This window comes from Monopterus albus, unplaced genomic scaffold, assembly GCF_001952655.1.
Source record: "Monopterus albus unplaced genomic scaffold, M_albus_1.0 scaffold103.1, whole genome shotgun sequence".
NCBI lineage: Eukaryota > Metazoa > Chordata > Actinopteri > Synbranchiformes > Synbranchidae > Monopterus > Monopterus albus.
The window spans coordinates 1,020,198-1,038,593 of NW_018127983.1; the positions used below are offsets into that span (position 1 = coordinate 1,020,198).

Genomic DNA, 18,396 nt, shown 5'->3' on the forward strand with positions numbered 1-18,396 from the left:
TAGTGCTAAAATCAAGTTCCAGGAATGCGCGACAGGAGGTGGTGTGTGCGCACACAGCTGTTGCCTGTGATTGGTTAAATGTCCACGTCTTCACACCTCAACTAGAATTATAAGCACGGTGTGTAAACGCATTCACTGGGTTAGAGGCAAAACGTGGACTTCAGTGAGTGGACCGTGGGAAAAGCGGTGAAGATGTCACATTTCTGTGTTTTTTAGCAGCTGTTTTTATAAACTGCTCACACAGTGTCCATTACTGGCTGATTGGTGAACTATGGAGTGATCCTTCACATCCTCTGATCAGGTATGTGTTTGTGTGAAAGGAGCGCAGCCCCTCTCTCTTCTAGAGACCGATACAGCAAAAACCCACAGTGGAAATACAAAGCAGGATGTCAGCGTTAGTCCCATGAGGTTATACCATGGGTGTGAGTTTATGGAGAACTGTATACAGCCTTTCTAGATGGTGCCCATTCATTCCTATGAAAGTTGCTCAGTGGCGCATGATCCAAAAGAAATCGCCATGCTTCGAGATTTCAGCCCTAAAAATGACCTGGATCTTCTGTACGCTCCTGTGTTTTTGGGCCCGCTAGAGCATATGTGCACTTGCGTGGAGCCCAGTCTCCCGCCTGATGCGCCGGGTGACTTTTGGTTGACTCCATGCACACATGAATGGGATAAAATAAAAAATATCTTATGGCCAAACCAGACTTTCCAAATGATATTGGACCCAATGAATCAAATTCTGATAATAAAAAAGAGTCATTTCACAGGGTTTGTGACACTTGTAAAAATGTATTCAGCGTTTTACAGTTGCTTCTTTTCAGCGATCCTCTGTTGGGAAAATGCTTTTGGGGCTAGTGTGTGTGTCATGTGAGTAACGTAGAAACTGTAGTAACGCGGTTTGGCCGCTTTGCCAGGTTTGCTTCACAGCCCAGCGTTGTTGCTGGGTGCTTGGGTGATGTCGGGTGATGGTTAAGGGAAGCACGGGGTGTACCACTCACTGACGTCACACCCAGCTAGTCAGCATCAGATCGCCACAGTGTTCAGCACTTAACAAGGGGGAAACCTGAATTTATCACAGATTCCTAAGACGTTGGCTGTTGGTGCCATCTGTTTACGCTTCCTAACAAGCAATAGCATGTCTAATTATTAATGACATTTATACTAGTGTCAGTCATGGTTCCCTCATAGACTAGTGGTTAAGGCGCAGCGCCCTCACCGCTGCAGCCCGGGTTTGAGTCAGGGTTGTGTCAGGAAGGGCATCCAGCGTAAAATGTGCCAAATGTCAGCATGTGAATTGTCAGTGTGATGATTCGCTGTGGCGACCCCTAACGGGGAAAAGCCCGAAGTGTCAGTCATGTTTCCAGTAAAATCATTAATTTTAAGGTTTCAAAACCAAAGATCAAGCGACATTTTATGATGCTTTCAGTTGCAGAGAGGTGACACAAAAAGACTCAAACTTTGACAGGTCTTCCTGTGGACATTTTGACTTAGAAGCTCTTAACTCCTTACGTTTTTCAGATTTCAAGGCCATTATTACATAAAAAGTAAACCAGAGTATAGTTTTAGGTGAATTAACCATTTTTGACAATATAATTCTAAAGTCATGCAGTGTTGTTGATTAAAACTAGACTAAACTTAATAACAGCATCACTAAAATGTGGCTAAAGCTAATGTCAGAAAACTGAACACAGCTTTCAGCCATTCTGACGGACTATTTCTGTCTGTCATTCAAAATCAATCATCAGCTCAATTGGCCTTTAGTGTAAGCGAAGGTCTCAGTTTGGTTTGATCACGCCATTTTTTTGACATCCCCTGTTAAGAGTGTTTGACACAGAAAAGGGCGTATGAGGATCAGTAGTGCAGCTACATGCTTATGTTACCCTAAGAGTCCTGCTGGCCATTGAGTGGCGCCATGAGCTCATAGCTAATGACTGAAGATCGATGGCCAGAAACTTGACTGTGGTTTGTTTCAGTGTTGTGTTTACCATACAGTGGCTGATGCTGCACCACTGACACACTTCACCCCAGGGAGAAAAAACAGGCTCAGGAAATACATTTGCTCAAGGTGGTTTCAGTTGCTTATTAAATTTTCAACTACATGACAAATCCCTGATTGCATTAGTAAAACAAAACAGTCTATCAGCTACACAAATACCAAATAAAATTCCCTGTCATTTCACTTGGCGCACTCAGTTTTATCATCGGACTTGGTCACAACCAGAAACAGATGATAGGATTTTCTTTTTTATTAACAGGACTGCATGTAAATAAATAAAAAAACAAATCACACTGGGTAAAATGTTTTAACAGTGCCACCAGCAACACATTTGTTTGTCGTGACTCGTATGTGTTTTATTTCTCGGTTTAATTAAATATGCTGCTTGTTCACCATAAAGTTGGCTTTTATTTTGATATTTACTAACTAAACAGCTGTCTGGAAAAAGCGTTTCCCAGCCAACCAGCCATGTGACTCTGGCACCATGTAATTGATTTCAGGGGCAGTCAGACATCCTGCTTTCATACTGTTCATATTAGGCTATAACATCATCTGATCTAATTCTCATACGGCACCTTTTTATTACGTGAAGCATTGGGGTATGATACTGTACTGGCCGAGTCCACTGTGCTTGTTTGACTTGTTCTGTGGCTGGTATGTTAATAGCAAGGGAGTCGATGCTTTTTTATAAGTGAAGGACGGGTCCAAAAAAAAAAAAACATTTCGTAACACTGGAGAAGGTTTTGCTTGTTGCAGAATGAACTCCCCTCCCTGCCCAAATCATTTCTGTACAGTCCCTAACAGTGAATAAATAACTATAAAAATGCATTTTAACCAATATGATGTAACTTCTCTTTTTAACCGTTCTCTATGATGTCTCTCACTGAAGAAAGATTGAAAATGACTGCCAGTGGCACCGTGAGCAGCTGTGGTTTCAGGCTCAGAGCCCACATTCAGACAGGGGTTCATCCAGTCCTTTTTTCAAATATAGACTTATTATTACCTTCCCACAGTAAATTGCTCTAGAGGGCTGGGGAAATGCTGCTCTCTGTTTCTGTAACAGTGGCATCTCAGATATCATTAGGGAAGTACTATGCAGGGGGACAGCAGATCAATGGATTCCACCACAGCAGCATTAGTACACTCTGCGTATGATCATTTTACTGAACAACAACACTGCCTCTGCGTCTCTTACTGGAAACAATTTATGCATTGTTGCAGTGAAATTAATCCCCTGAATTCATAACCCCAATCAGATATTCAATTGGCACTACCCAAAATAATTGTGTGGATGCCTACAGATAAGAAATAAATTCAGAGCATAGACAGAAGCAAGACACAAGCAACACTGCCCATCCAATATCACATGCTGCTTTGCCATCTGTATAAAATAGCACGAGCTTTTGACTTTGTTTTGATTTAATGTTACATTCAGTTTATATTATTTGTAATCCAGAGACATGCAGCCAGTTGAAGTCCACAGAGAAATGCATTGAGGATTTCAGCAGCACAGAGTGGTGCTTTTAGAATATACTTTTGCATGTCAGCATATGTCATGTTGTGAATGTGTCTGGATCATAATATTTTCCTGGAGAAATATTGAATTTGCTGTAATCCAAACATGATCGACATGTTGGGCCCGAATAATTCTCAAATGAAAATACTTAGCATTCAAAATCGACATGCTGAAATTGAAGCCTAATATTATCCAGTGGTATAGCCATCACTTAAATTGTAGACATGTATACAGAGAGCTACAGCAAAAAGGTGGATGTTTGAGAGTTGGAACATAATCCACCAGTACCTCTGTGTGCGCATGAGATGAAGTGTTGGGTAGCAGCAACTACTCAGTGCACTAACAGCTACTGTATTTCTACCAATGTGACTAGAGGAAAAGATTAACTAGGTTTTAGTTGATACATAAACTGTAACATACATTACCAATACATTTTAGAAGTAAGCTCTACAATGTGTTAAACAAGGTTATCACCAAACATTTTAGATATATTGAGAGAGATTGTTCAGAAATGTTTTTGTGTTGTAATTAGGTTTAGGGATTCTGTCAAAACCAGTTGAATGGATGTATTGAATGAGAATCCTTTTGAAACTCATATCACATCTAATTAGGTGTCAGTTCCACATTTGCAAGTAACTTCAGTCATAAATGACTAATATTCAGAGATGGAATTTCGCTTTTGTCTTTGTTTCCTTAAAATTGGGCTTTGTTGGCCTAGAAGCCTGATACCTTACAGTTTTTAGTCATGGCTTAATGTTTCCAACATGAAACTACCACCTGAAAATAAGGATGTGAATCTGTTGAGTCTGTGTCGTACTGGCTGACGATCCAGCATCTCCTCTACTGACAAACCTAAGTATAGCACCTGTAAGTCATAGATAACAAAACTGCATCAGGCCCATTCAAACTGGTGCCCCCCAGATTTCCTTTTATACATTTTCAAATGTGCATCCATATTGTCTACCACTCCCAGCTAATCAGATTTAATAGTTAATCAATATTCAATGCCAATCCATCGCTTTCCATCTTGCATTAGTCCAGATTTGTAACTAAACCATGACTGAGAGACTAGATAATCATTTTAAGTCAGGTTTTAAGATGGTGTGCACCTCTGAGGAGTGCCATCACGCCCATACAGTATGTTGTCTGGACTGGTCCCCACCGAGGTTGCTGCAGGAAAAGGAGAGTTCCATTTTGTGCACATGCATATGACCTCATGTTTGCATGCGATGCAGAAATCTTTTCCGAACTGCAGTTGATAGAAAGCGCTGCCCATTGGTGTTTATTTAACCTAATAAATACCGTAGTTGTATTTCATTTTCACGTTTGTCACAGAACACTGGAAGTGGCTGCAAACAGCACACAGACAACTCTAGAGAAGCGCTGCCAAGCTGTGTTAGCAAGACAGTGCACTGTAAGGTTGCACATCAACTTAATCAGACTTGGAGAGCAGAGAACTCAAGTTTACCTGATTGTTGTTCCTACAGAATTGTTAACATTAACACCTGCTTTGACACAAGAGGGAGGTGGGGCCTTGCATAATTCGTGAGGCCCTACACAGCTTGCCTAAGGGCTTTTTCCATTTTAGGAACCTACTGAAATGTGTCACGCTGAGTAATGCTCATCACAGGTTTTGTGTTTGTTTCCACTATGGGGTGCCCGCTTTGGAGGTGCATTCTGGGAGCAAAATTTTAGCACCCCTCATGAGGTAGAACTAAAATCAAGTACCAGGACTTTGCAGGGGAAGGGGGTGCATCCGCGCAGAGCAGTTGCCAGTGATTAGTTAATTGTCCGCATCTTCAGACCTCAAGCATTAGCATTACAAGCACTGCGTGTAAACATACAGCTGGCTGCACATGCAAGAGAGGAGCAGCCCCTACCTCCTCTGAACAGGGGATGACAGAGAAAAAATACAGTGAAAAAACAAAACAGGATGGTCCGCGTCAACCCCAGAGGCTATGCTTGGTGATGGTTAAGGGAAGTATGAGATATACTACTCATTAGGTTCAGATAGTGGAAACACAGCAGGAAGCAGGCCAGCCGACTGCTTGTTGGACATTTCAATTGCTTAGTTCACTTATGTGTCAGGCTGGCTCTGAATGGTATTGGTATGATATACACACAAGTTTAACTGAAATGTAATGTGATACAACAAGTTCATTTCTCCAAAATAAATGTCATCACTCTAGGTGTTTTTGAATGACAAAAACACACAGTCCACTTGAGTGTGTAGAGCGATGTTTCCTTTCACTCACTAACAGTCTCTGGCTTAAAGAGAGTACATTAACCAGACAATGGGGAGAAAAAGATTTTACTTTAGCCATTGCTAAGCTGAGTAGCGATGCTTGATTAAACTCATCACCAGTGATGTTTGTTATTTTAACTGTTGTGACAGTCAGCATTTCCTAAAAAATAAATTCTAAAGTTCACTAACATTAACATTTTCTACACTGCTCAGTGCTAATGACAAAAGAGTGTGGATTGATTAAAAGAAGCTCGATATGGAATCCGTTTGTATCAGCACTTAGAGAATCCAGGTTTTTATGAAGAGGGAACTGGATCCAAAAGCAAACTGGCTGTTGGAGCCCTAGTTTCAACCCAAACAAAACACAAGCCATAAGTTGTAGTTAATGCCTTTTAAGCAGTTTGAGCCCTGCTTTAATATAGTAGGATTTTTGTGGTGTTCCTGTTTTTGTTAAATTAGTATGAAAACCAAAAACCGAAATGAACTAAAAATGAATTCCTTTTTGTTCTACAAGTCCCATAGTATATGTTACCACACAAAATGGTGTTTTTTCTCACAATTTAAAGTCACATCTTCTCCTGCAGGGCACAATAAATATTTTGTCGAGGTTGTATAAGTTAAGTGACATGGTCACAATGAGAGAAGCTTGCAGTCTGAATTAAAGTTGTGCTCTGTACAAATGCTGTGGCTGCATTAGATTAGCCACAACCTGTAATCTGTCACTTAGCTGCAGCATGCCTTGCTGTTTGAACTGATGTAAACTGCTGTTGTCTGGGCACAGAGCTGGGGAGCGTAATGGGGATTCATTGATCCACTGGTCTTTAGCTGATTGAGTCAGATAATTAAAAAGCCTCTTGTATCAGTTCCATTAAGGATTGTTTGTGCTGCTTTTTTTCTTCTTGCTCTTGTTCTTGAGCAGCAAAACTTGTAGCTCCAGAGAGCTACTGGAGATGAAAAAATATGTCTTTTTGGTCCGATATTTAATGTATTATTTATCCAGTTTGATTATAAGCACACTGATTTTGTGAGCTAGATGAAACATAAACTAACTGGAAGTTGTAACCAAGATTATATGGAGATATTTTTATGCTGGGAAATCACCATGCAGCATGTGAAGGAATGGAAAAGTGGCTGTATAAATCAGAATATTAAGCAGCCTGTGTGATGCGCTGGGATCACACATATCCCTCCAAACAGGATCTGGAGTGACTGTGCTGTCCTGAAGCATGCAGGCTGAGGTCTGCTTTGTACCTCCTCCAACAGGCCAACTGTCCTCTGCTGTCACTGGAAGCTGCGCCAGGCCTCCTCAGCAATGGCTATGATGTCTGCGGCAATGCTGAAAATAGCCATGCTGAGCTCATTAGCAGATTAGGTGTTGCAATGAATCTGTGTGGTTAGAGCTCCACAGCCTGATATTGTTCCTCCAGGATGGCAATTACAGCTGATTGACGTGTTGGCACATGGGGATGGAGGGGTGGAGCCCACAGCTTGTGCCTGTGGAGGGGCTCCACATGAAGGGCAAAATAATCTTCTCTACATCACAAACAGTATCTTAACAACACTATCCTTGTCACTGGCATCAAATGAGAGATCTGTAGTTGTGATGTAAGTCATACTTTACTTTGCTTCATCTGAAATAAGCACTGACTCACTGGTGCTGGGCTGTAGATGCTGCCCAAATTACATGCTGTGAAAAATGAGAGTGTGTACCCACAGTTTGGTTGTTGACTTTGGAGATTGGTATCAAATTTAGATCCTGTGGCTCAAATCCGTCAGCACACTGTGTGTTCCCTTGCATACCTGGATACAGTGGCACCACAGGGTTTACTTGTTATGAATGCCTTGCACTCTCTGGGGTGCCCCATCATGACTTCTAATCAAATGAGTGTGCCCTTTTTAAGTGAATGTTGTATGTGATTCCAAATGACATTCTCACCTCCTTTATTTGGAAGAGATTGACTGACTGACCCCTTTCTTTTAAATGATACAGCTTCATCTGTGGATGTTGAAACTGCATATTTCAAAGGAAATATTGAACTTAATTTCACACAACACCAATGGTGTATAAGCAATGGCAAGAGAATGTTAGATTTTTTTACAAAATGCAGCAAATTTCCAAGTGGTGTAGAGGCCTCTGATTATAGGTTTCTCAAATGGGTCAAATCAGAAAATTCAGGCATGTCAGTCATGAACTCTGTATATGATATGTCTTAAAATGAGGACCTAGGACATGGGAAGAGTGGAGTGGAGGGGCTTTTCTATGTAATAGAGTACAGACAAAAGTAAGGAAATAGTACTGATATTCACTGTGTGTGACTAGATGTACCTATGTCAGAGCTCCAGTAAAGTCTCAGCAATTATAGTGGGGGTCCCTGTGGTCTACCACAAATTAGATTGTCGGCCTCTGTCCATAGTGTAAAAAAATGAAAAGTTCAGACATTAAAATATCACATGCAAATCCAAATTAAAAACTCAGGGTGAAGTTCCCCTTAGGTTGGCCTTCTCTTCTTACCTTGACATTCAACAACTATTTAAACATAAGACCAAACCGCAGGCTATTTTGGACATGACCTTCACAAATATGAAAGACTAGTTAGGGCTGGGTGATATGGAAAAAATCCAATCAAGTAATTTTTTTCATACGAGTTGATATCGATATATACAGTTGAAGTCAGAAGTTTACATACACTTAGGCTGAAGTCATTAAAACAGATTTTTTAACCACTCCACAGATGTCATGTTAACAAACTCTCATTTTGGCAAGTCACTTAGGACATGTACTTTATGCATGACACAATTTTTCCAATGGTTGTTTGCAGATTATTTCACTTATAATTCAATATATCACAATTCCAGTGGGTCAGAAGTTTACATCCACTCAGTTGACTGGGCCTTTTAACAGCCTGGAAAATTCCAGATAATGATGTCATGGTTTTAGAAGCTTCTGATTGGCTAACTGACATCATCTGAATCAATAGGGAGTGCAGCTGTGGATGTATTTTAAGGCCTACCTTCAAACTCAGTCTCTCTTCATTTGACATCATGGGAAAATCAAAAGAAATCAGTCAAGACCTCATAAAAATATTGTGGACTTCCACAAGTTTGGTTCATCCTTGGGAACAATTTCCACACATCTGAAGGTGCCACAATACTATGCAAGTATAAACACCATAGGACAACGCAGCCATCGCTCAGAAAGGAGATGAGTCCTGTCTACTTTCTGGTGTTAGAATGAGCAAGCTAACATGAGGGCATAGTAGAAGTTTGAATGATTTGTTGGAATGACTACTAACACAGGGTGGTTTCTGATGCAGTATAAAAGGAAGCAGAAGGCTGGCTAGTTATTTGGTGAGATATTTGAAATGTTTGGTGACTAAAACAGCAGTTGAAATTTTTGCTAGGGGTAGAAACTGTTTGGTAAGAGTTAGCCTAAATTAGCCTGAATAGAATAAAGGTTGTGTTGGGTGTGTGGGCAAAGAGGGGGGTGGTTCTAGGACAGTGGAATACACTGTTGAGCCTTCTCTGTGTCACAGGCCCAACTCAGTGAAACACCAGTTAATTAGAGGGGGCCCACCTGATGACCTTGTAGACTCCTACACTCACACAGAATTTGTATTTGTGTTGGTGGTAATATAGTTGCAGTCTTACTGAACTGTTAATAGTCTTCTTTTGTTGTTCTTGGTAGAACAGTGTTGAACAACTGAACCCAGCTCTCAGAGGTGACTGCCACTACAAGCCAGCTGGGTCAGCCACTACTTAACCTGAGCAAAAACAATGCAGATGCTGTGTGTCAAGCCACATAGAGTATCTGTTCTTTGCTTGGGTGAGGACAAGGTTCAGGGATGCTTTGTGTTAAGGGTAGGTTAGGTCTGGAAAGTGGTGTTGCTTAGTGGTGGGGCTCTGAAGATTTATGAAAGAATGGCCTGACACTCTACTCTTTGGGGCAAAATAATGGGTAAACTTCATTTAACTTGTATGCTGAGCTTCCATATGAACGTTCTCCCATCCCTTGGCACATTTAACTGTGTATTATTGACAGCCAAAATATCTCCACGCTACCAAACTCCTCGGGCCCTTCTTTTCAACAGTGCCAGTATTCAGAAAATGTCCCAGTAAAGTAAAATGTGGAAGAGCTTGTACTGTGTACCGATGCGTATAGGCCCACTTCAAGCACTGGGGGCAATCGATATTAGCCTCTGAGAGTGCTCAGAATAAATATGACTTCAGTCAAATCATGTTTCATGCTTATCTCTGGGTCAGAAAGAAAATAAATGCAAGACATAGTCATCTGGGGAAGCCATTTCAGCTAGTCCGAGTCCTCACACATAAGGTCTCTCAACCGGAAGGTTGAAGGTTCGAATCTTGGTGCCTGCAGTCCACATGTCAAAGTGTCCTTGGGCAAGACACTGAACTCCCCCGTTGCCCCCGGTGGTTAGAGCCATCGGTTGAGTTGGCGCTGCAGATGGCTGCCTCGTTTCTGTACCGGAACATACTGTATGTAACATACTTGGCCAATAAAGGTGATTATCCTTATCCTTATACTGGCACTGGCACATGACAAGCTTTAGGTTTTTGTCTTCACATTGTAATTATGGGTTACTGAGTGTAAATTGTCAAAAATGTATTTTTATCAGTGTATAATTTTAATCTATAACACAATAAATATAAATAAAAATAAATAATTACTTTCTGAAGCCATCTTCAATATCTTTGTTATATTGCAAATGTGTCAATTATCCTACAGTGGAATCTAGAGGGCAATTCTTCTATCTTCAGGCCTTGTCTTTCTTTCTTGCCCAGTGTTGTTAAAATCCGCACCGCACATCTTCCACGCCCCGCTGATCTGAGGTTATAAGATGCATTTTTCAAAACGGTATGGCTCATTTCAAAGACGTGGAGGCTCCTTGTGCAGGTCCAACCCAGGATGGTAGCGAACCTGCTAGACCCAACAGGCCATGTTCTGTAGCACAGAAAGACTGTGACAAACAATGAGGCAAAACCAGGGTTAACATCGGTTTGGCATGTGAGAGATGGAGAGCATTAAGAGCATCCAAAGGACTAAAATTTGACATGGATGTGGCCTTGTTCCTGCTAGACGCATAATACTGTAGCTGGCTAACGTGTATATGTTGGCATCATTAGCAAGCTAACGTCTGCATTTCATTTGAATTATTCTAGTTGTAATTTTGAGTCATAGTATTTTGTTGTCCAGTTAGCAGAAACCTGCTTGTTTTCCTGGATTAGCAAATGAATTAATTTGGCAAATGTTTGCTCTGTTTTAGTCCAGTCTATGTCAGACATAACACATCCACTCTAGTCCAAATGGAACATGAAATTTCTTGTTTCACATACAACTCACAATTATTTGTGTCAAGTATGTAACATTGAACGTGATGTGATAGTGGTCAGAACATTAGTCCTGTATCTGTATTACTGGGAAATAAACATTTCTCTGTTTAATTTGCTTGCATTACTGCAAATACATCTACTACAAAACAACATTAGACATACGTATGAATATCGCTAAAATGTAAACCCCTTTATTTGACATTGTGTTGCTGCAAAAACGCAGAAAATCATAGGCTCTATATTCCATATACTTTAGTTGGAGCCAGTTATTACTGCTGCGCTACCTGACCGCTACAACTGTCTCCAGCTGTCGTGACCACATATAATGTCTTTTAAGAGACGGCAGGAGGGGAGAAGAGGAGTGGAGGGACTGTCTTTTAAGAGAGGGCAGGAGGGGAGAAGAGGAGTGGAGGGAGAAGAAGAGGGGATACTGTTTGTGTTTGTTTTCCCTTCAAGGTCAGAAATTAGAGGGAGAAGTTAGTTAATACAGCTTTAAATGATCAAAGCCATATAAACTATACAGTACAAGAAGGTGAATACTAAAGTGTCTTTTCTGAATTATGGTCATTTGTAGTCAGTGGGGACATGAACCTGGTCTTTAATTGAATGCCTATAACATGTAGCATTATTATATTTTCACTTTTTTAGTAAAGAGACAGGAGATTGTACCTGCTTTGAATCACCATCAACCGTGTAGCTGACATGAGTGTAGTGAGGTGTAGTGGGATAGTAGTGTGCCTCAAATTATATAGCTTTGGAGATCCATGCATGTATTTATCTGTTGTGCATGCAGAAACACAAACACATTCAGAAATACATTCAGCTCATGCTTAAAAAAAAGTCACTTCTACATTTGTTGTACTAGACAAAAATTCTTCCTGCTGTCTATCCATCAATATAAAGATGAAAATCAGCTATTGCAAGTGTTTTCAGTATGTTCAATGCCATTTTTTATATTCCCTATGTATTATCATAATAATTATCATCTGTAAGTGTAGAGACTAAATGCAAACCTCACTGCAGTGAAAACTTGACAATATCAAATTGGAGTAAAATGGACTTAAAGTGTTAGATTATGTGTTTGCTACATTATGATGAATGTGCTCTCACTTTATGTTAAAAGCCTGAGCCTGACTTGCAGAATAGTCGTAATCAACTCTGTGTTTTTCCGTGTTTCTTGATTTGACTTTTATTGATGTAGATTTTTTATGGCATCTACTCTCTAACTACTTAACTTTAAATCTGCCTCGGCCTTGGCCTTTATCATCTGATAAATGTTTTTCCTCTGAGTGCACGTCAAATCCCCTTACAAGAATTCCATGGCTTTTACCAAAGGCCATTGCACCAGGAAGTAATCTAATAATGAATACAACAACAGTTTACACACTGCCTGCCTTTGTACCCATAATATAAACAATGGAACTGCAAGCACCCAGACCTCCTCTAATGGACTACCAGAGCAAACACGTTCATTTAATCACAAGCCTTTCTTTCAAAGCAAACTGGCCAAGCAGCAGAGGATGAGAGGCTAATGACCCATGAGCAATAAGCAAGTGTTAGACTGAATGTGCTTTCACAACAAGAAGAAAGCTTTTACGGAATAGCGTATCAATATTTTAAAGCAAAGTCTCTGTGGCGTCTCCCACTAACTGGATTAGCTGTTTGATATGTTCTGACAGTATGTTGTTACTGGTACTGCATTTGCTTTGTCTGTCATCTGGTTTTCCCTTGGTAATCTACAGAGCACCGTTATATTTCATAATTTGTTTTGCTATCAGGGCTGATTTGTAAATCTGCAAATTCTAATTAGCCATAGCTACTGTTTCTAATTTATTAAATATTAAATGATTCCTGTGGTGGAGTGTTTCTTTGCATCCCCAGATGAAAGTTTGTGGTATGCACATTCAATGGCCTTTTAGATGTCAGCAGTTTTTTTTAAATGTCCCATTTTGCGAGTGAAGACATTTTTTTCCTTTATTTATTTATTTTTTGATGTGTTTGTGTTTGGAACAGAAGTTATACACCCTGTCAGGCTCTAGTACACAGTGGTACTAGAACTTCATTGTCTTAATAATCTCCTTTGGTCATTTACAACCAGCAAAGCCATCTGATTATAACCCAGGTTACACAGGGCACAGACATGTTTTTCTCATCTATGAGTCTGTATGGTTCTGCAGTTTATAAACCAGGGCCTTGTTTGCTGATAGTCACTAATCTTAGAAGTTAAGTGTGTTTTTATGAACACAGCTTTTTACACGTTTCCTGTCCACGAGTATGCTGTTACGATTTTTTTAATAGCTCCCTCTTGTGCTGAAGTGAATTCAAAATACATTTTAAAGTGTAATGGAATTTAACTGTCAGTAGTACAACAGTAGGCAGCATGGTGGCGCAGTGGTTAGCACCATTACCTCACAGCGAGAAGGTTCTGGGTTCGGGCCCCACCTGGGACCTTTCTGTGTGGAGTTTGCATGTTCTCCCCGTGCTTGCGTGGGTTCTGTCCGGGTACTCCGGCTTCCTCCCACAGTCCAAAGACATGCAGCTTAGGTTGATTGGTGTCTCTAAATTGCCCATAGGAGTGCGTGTGTGTGGTTGTTCGTCTCTGTGTTAGCCCTGCGATAGATTGGTGACCTGTCTAGGGTGTACCCCGCCTTCGCCCGATTGCCGGCCGGGATTGGCTCCGCCGACCCCGTTCAGGGATTAAGCGGTAGAAAATGAGTAGTACAACAGTATATATTAATACATGCATAAATCACAGAGTAAAGAAATGTTTTTTAATTGAAATAATTCAGTATAAAAATGACCTTTTATGTGTAGTGAACTGTTGAAAGCTTAGATTCATGTTACAGTGTGAAAGTAAGTTAAAGGAAGAAAACTGATTGATTTAGCTGCCGAGTGAAAGTTTCATAAACATGACATCCATTGTGAATGTGTGAATATCCTTCTGTGAACATTTCTAGATTAGGCCAATTATATATAATAATGTGTATATACTCTATATCTGGACAAATTGTGGATTAAAAAAAATGAATGTTAGATTTTTTTATTTTTACAAACAATCTTGATACAGATCTCTTAGATTTTTTTAAATATTGTGACCAAACTACATACTGAGTGGGACATTTTACAGTCAAAACGTCATTCTTGTTACTCATCAGCAGACAGCAGGCTGATATCAGATGATTTACTGGACCAGCTCCATGGGAAAACACCATGCACATTATAAATGTTTGGGGGTTGGGGTTGGGGTTGGGGAGTGGGACAGTCTGGGAATCTGGTAAGAGAAATGATCTGTAGTTGTAATGGCATTATGATGCAATATATCAAATTAATTGTCATGCATGTACCTGTGAATGAATGCTAAAATGCATTAAAGAAATAGCAAAAAAGATAATGGAAACTGAAAACAGGACATTAGGAAAGAGGAGTGGAGGAAGATGATGACTGGAAGATTAACTGTGCAAATTAAATGGTTATTTATTTTCCATATGTTCATGAAGTACATGTTTAAAAAGAATAAAACATTTCAGTAAAGTGTAACACCTTCATTTCCTGCTGCAGGTCCTGGACTTGTTAGTCTACAGTGCTTTCTATGAGCAGGTGAAGTTCCAAGGTTTTTGGAAAACAGGGCCCTGGACTATTTCACATACTGCAAACAATGACAGCCTGGATGCCTTTGCATTTGCTCCTCTTGCTTCTTCATGACTCTTCTCCTGCTGTGCTCTCTCAGTTTTATGCTATTTGAAATGTTTTTGAATGCCACTTCTATTCAACTGCCAGACATTTATTGAACGCCCACTTATCTCGAGTGAACTTCACACTAATTAAGTTTTAAGAAACACATCCATCAAGCTATTGAGGCAGTTAATTTACTATTGCAGTGTGAATCTGAATTTCTTCTCAGGATGATACACACATTTCACACCAGACTGTGCTGTGCCTACACAAACTTGATTGAAAAATTTAAAAATAGTATGGCTTTAGTGACCTACTGTAGATGAATGGCACGTTCTTATTAATGCTAGTGTGTATATGTATAAAATGATTCAAATGAAGAAAAACTCTTTTTGTGCATGTCCACAAAAACATTGTGTATCTTAATATTTGTGCCATTCCTAATAGTACTCCCTTTATTTTATCTCACCCCTGTTCTGCCTTCCCTTTTGCATAATAAACCTCCACCCAATTTGTCATGAAATCCCTCATTTGCTGGATACTCAGAAAGCCAGATTATGCTTATTTTTCATTTGGACAGTGGGAGATGGAGCCAGGTGTTTGGCAGCAGCAGAGTGTTCAGGTGTAACTGTGCTGGTGACGGGACATGACGAGCACCCGCAGATGAAGGATGAGGCGTGGAGGATTTTGGGAAGAGGGGCACCCCACGACCTGGTCCCTCAAGACTACCCCCACTGATTGAAAGGAGGTAAAACTTTGTTTTGAATCACTTCTTGCTAGAATCAGCTCCTATTTCTTAATTAGCCAGTTAAAGCCATATTGGAAATACAGCTGTTAATTTGGGAGAAAAGAAGAGAGATTGTGCTTTGCTCAACAAGATTAATTCATGCCTCGTCAGGCAATAGTGATCTGATCTATAAAAAGTCTAATCAGTCAGCGTTGGCTGTCATCATATTAATGCTGAATAATATTGGTATAAAAGCTGTTGTGCTCTGGCATTTTATGAGTGTTATGTCTGCATCTCATTACATTAAAGAGCCCATGGCATGCTTTTCCTTGTTTTCTGACTTATCTACAATGTTACAACAGTGATTTATCAACTTAGACGTGACCTAAAGCTCAAAAAAATGAGGTGAACATATGTTCTAGTATTTCTATGCAGAAGCAACTCGGTTTATACAAGTCTTGCAAACTCTCGCTCGTGAGACTTTTTTTCTACCAAAATAAAGTATTATGTGAGACTTTAAGGATTTCCTTGAATGTGCATGAAGTCCAGGCCATTACACGTTCATGTGAGATTGCTTGACACCCACCGGTGGCCCTGCCATACTGGAAAAATGTTATTTTTGCCTTGTTTGTTATGTATGTTTTCAGTAAAGTTTATTAAAAAAAAAAGACATCCACCGCCATTGTAAAAGCAGAATTGTTCAACTGCGCCTGGTTTTGTGGATATATTTTTCCCTCCTCCTGCTGCACTGTGACCAGAGGATATGGAGAAAAATACAGGGCCTGAGGTTACTGCATGTCTGGGAATGTTCCTGTACAGGGACTCGCTGTTTTACCTGACTGGGTTTAACCTACAAGCAGCTGGCCAGTGGAGCCCCCCCTCGATGGTGAATGATCAGTTCATCAATGCTGGATTTCCACGGAGCACAGTACCTGTTTGGTTTGACTGCTTGAGGACAGTGTGTCTGCAGATTGTGATGTGTTGCAGGTAACACTGTCTAGCGTTTATGTGGCATTTTTAAGTTTGTTAAAGAAGTATCAAATAATGCCATCTTTTGAATGACCTTGTTGAAGTATGCACAGTGCTTGTGGTGCATGAAACAGGGAGGTAAGTCATAAAAACATCTCTTTGAAGAGTTTGGCCCTAAATCATATTAATTATTATTGATGCACATGATTTGAACTTACTGTCTTTTTACCACTAGTGGAACAGTGTTTGGCTGACTTTACTGTTTCTATGTCATGATCAACCAGCTCATGCATCACAAAGGGGTGATGTCATACACAATCAGCAGAAGCAATGTGGCAATAAAAGAGGAGGTCCGGAGGGCTATTTCACAAAAGCAAAACTAAGAAACCAAAGATAACAAGACAAGCAAGGCTTGACCTAGTCTGCAAAGTGGATCCTGGCTTAATACAGTATGTTTCACAAAGGCTATACCAGGTTGGGAAGGTGTGGCTTGGTGATGCCAGGTGTAATTAAGTTGGATGAATACAAGTTCACAGCTTTCTTCAACAGACCATGAGGTCGATCACACATTCACTGATTCTGATATAAAAGCTACATTCCATCTGACCATCCACATCATCATACTGTATATGTGGATGACTTAACGCGTTAAGTTGTCTATAAATACACATTTACTAACCACAGCATAAACCATGAAGATTAATTACAAACATTAATCTACAACCTAAAAGCATAAATATGGTTCATTCCACGAACGGTGGAATGTGAGTGATACCAATCTGGTGAAATTTGGCCTGTTCTTTCTTACATTCTTAAAACTTCTTGTCGTTTAACTTTTAAACTTGATAAATCCAGAACAAGTAGAGCTTAATGTAAAGGAATATTTTGAGTGACTGATGGGCCTATCTCTTTGATATTACTTTCACACTACTTGGCTATTCACACATTCACACACCAGTGTTATCACCAGGAACAACTGGGGGTTCAGTGTCTTGCTCAAGGACACTTCAACATGTTGACTGGACAAGCCGGGAATCAAACCGCTAATCCTCCAGTTAGGAAACAATTCACTCTACCTCCTGAGCCACAGCTGCCCCAGACATAAGTTCTCTAACCTTACAACAATTCTCTCTACAGAAAAAATACATTAACAGGCATTCAACATGATTTTTTTTTAAACTTACGGTTAGGTCCCACCGAGTAGTGGAAACGTCAAGGTCAATAAATCCAACTGGTGATCGCTGCGTTTTCCCCTACAAATCCCTCGCATTACAGATGATCACATACATTCCCAAGAGGTGACGCTGAACCGACAGTAACATCATGGATCGATAGAATCCTTTTGCCAACCTACAACACATCACGTGTGGCACATACACTGGCCTCAAGGAGTCAAAACAGACAGGTACTGTGCTCTGGTGGAATCCAGCATTGATCAGCTGATCATTAACCACTGCGGGGGGCTTCACTGTCCACATTAGACTTGCTCAGGTAAATCAGGAAGTCCCTGTACAGGAACATGCCGTAACCTCATGCCCTGTATTTTTTGCACATCCTCTGGTCAGAATGTGGGCAGCAGAGGGTAAAATATATTCACAAAATCCATGTTCAATCGAAATAATCCCACTTTAAATATGACAACGGTGGATGTTAGGCAAGCTCATATGAATGCACACAGTCAGGAGATTATGACCATTTAAAAAAATCCCTGAAATACCGTGCATGACTTTACATGACTGGAAAAAAAAGTCTCACCAGTGAGAATTCGTAAGACTTGTATAAACAAGTTGCTTGTTACAACATAGGTGCTGTTGCAGTACTTAAGCATGGCATTGGTGTGTCCTCGTCGCCAGATGATTTCTCTTCATTCTGACGGTAGCTTCGCGTATGGTACCTGCTCCATCCCCATGTCTTCCAACGTC

The 18,396-nt window shown here is 40.3% G+C and overlaps 1 protein-coding gene across 6 annotated transcripts in view; it reads left to right on the forward strand.

Moving 5' to 3' along the window:
* The window catches only part of LOC109965756 (uncharacterized), a 177,750-nt gene that overhangs the window by 22,868 nt on the left and 136,486 nt on the right, over positions 1-18,396 (forward strand). For all 6 annotated transcript variants that reach the window (XM_020610048.1, XM_020610049.1, XM_020610056.1 and 3 more), the window contains one exon: positions 15,359-15,526. The gene's annotated coding sequence lies outside the window, so the exon portion shown is untranslated. The remainder of the gene's footprint in view (positions 1-15,358; positions 15,527-18,396) is intronic.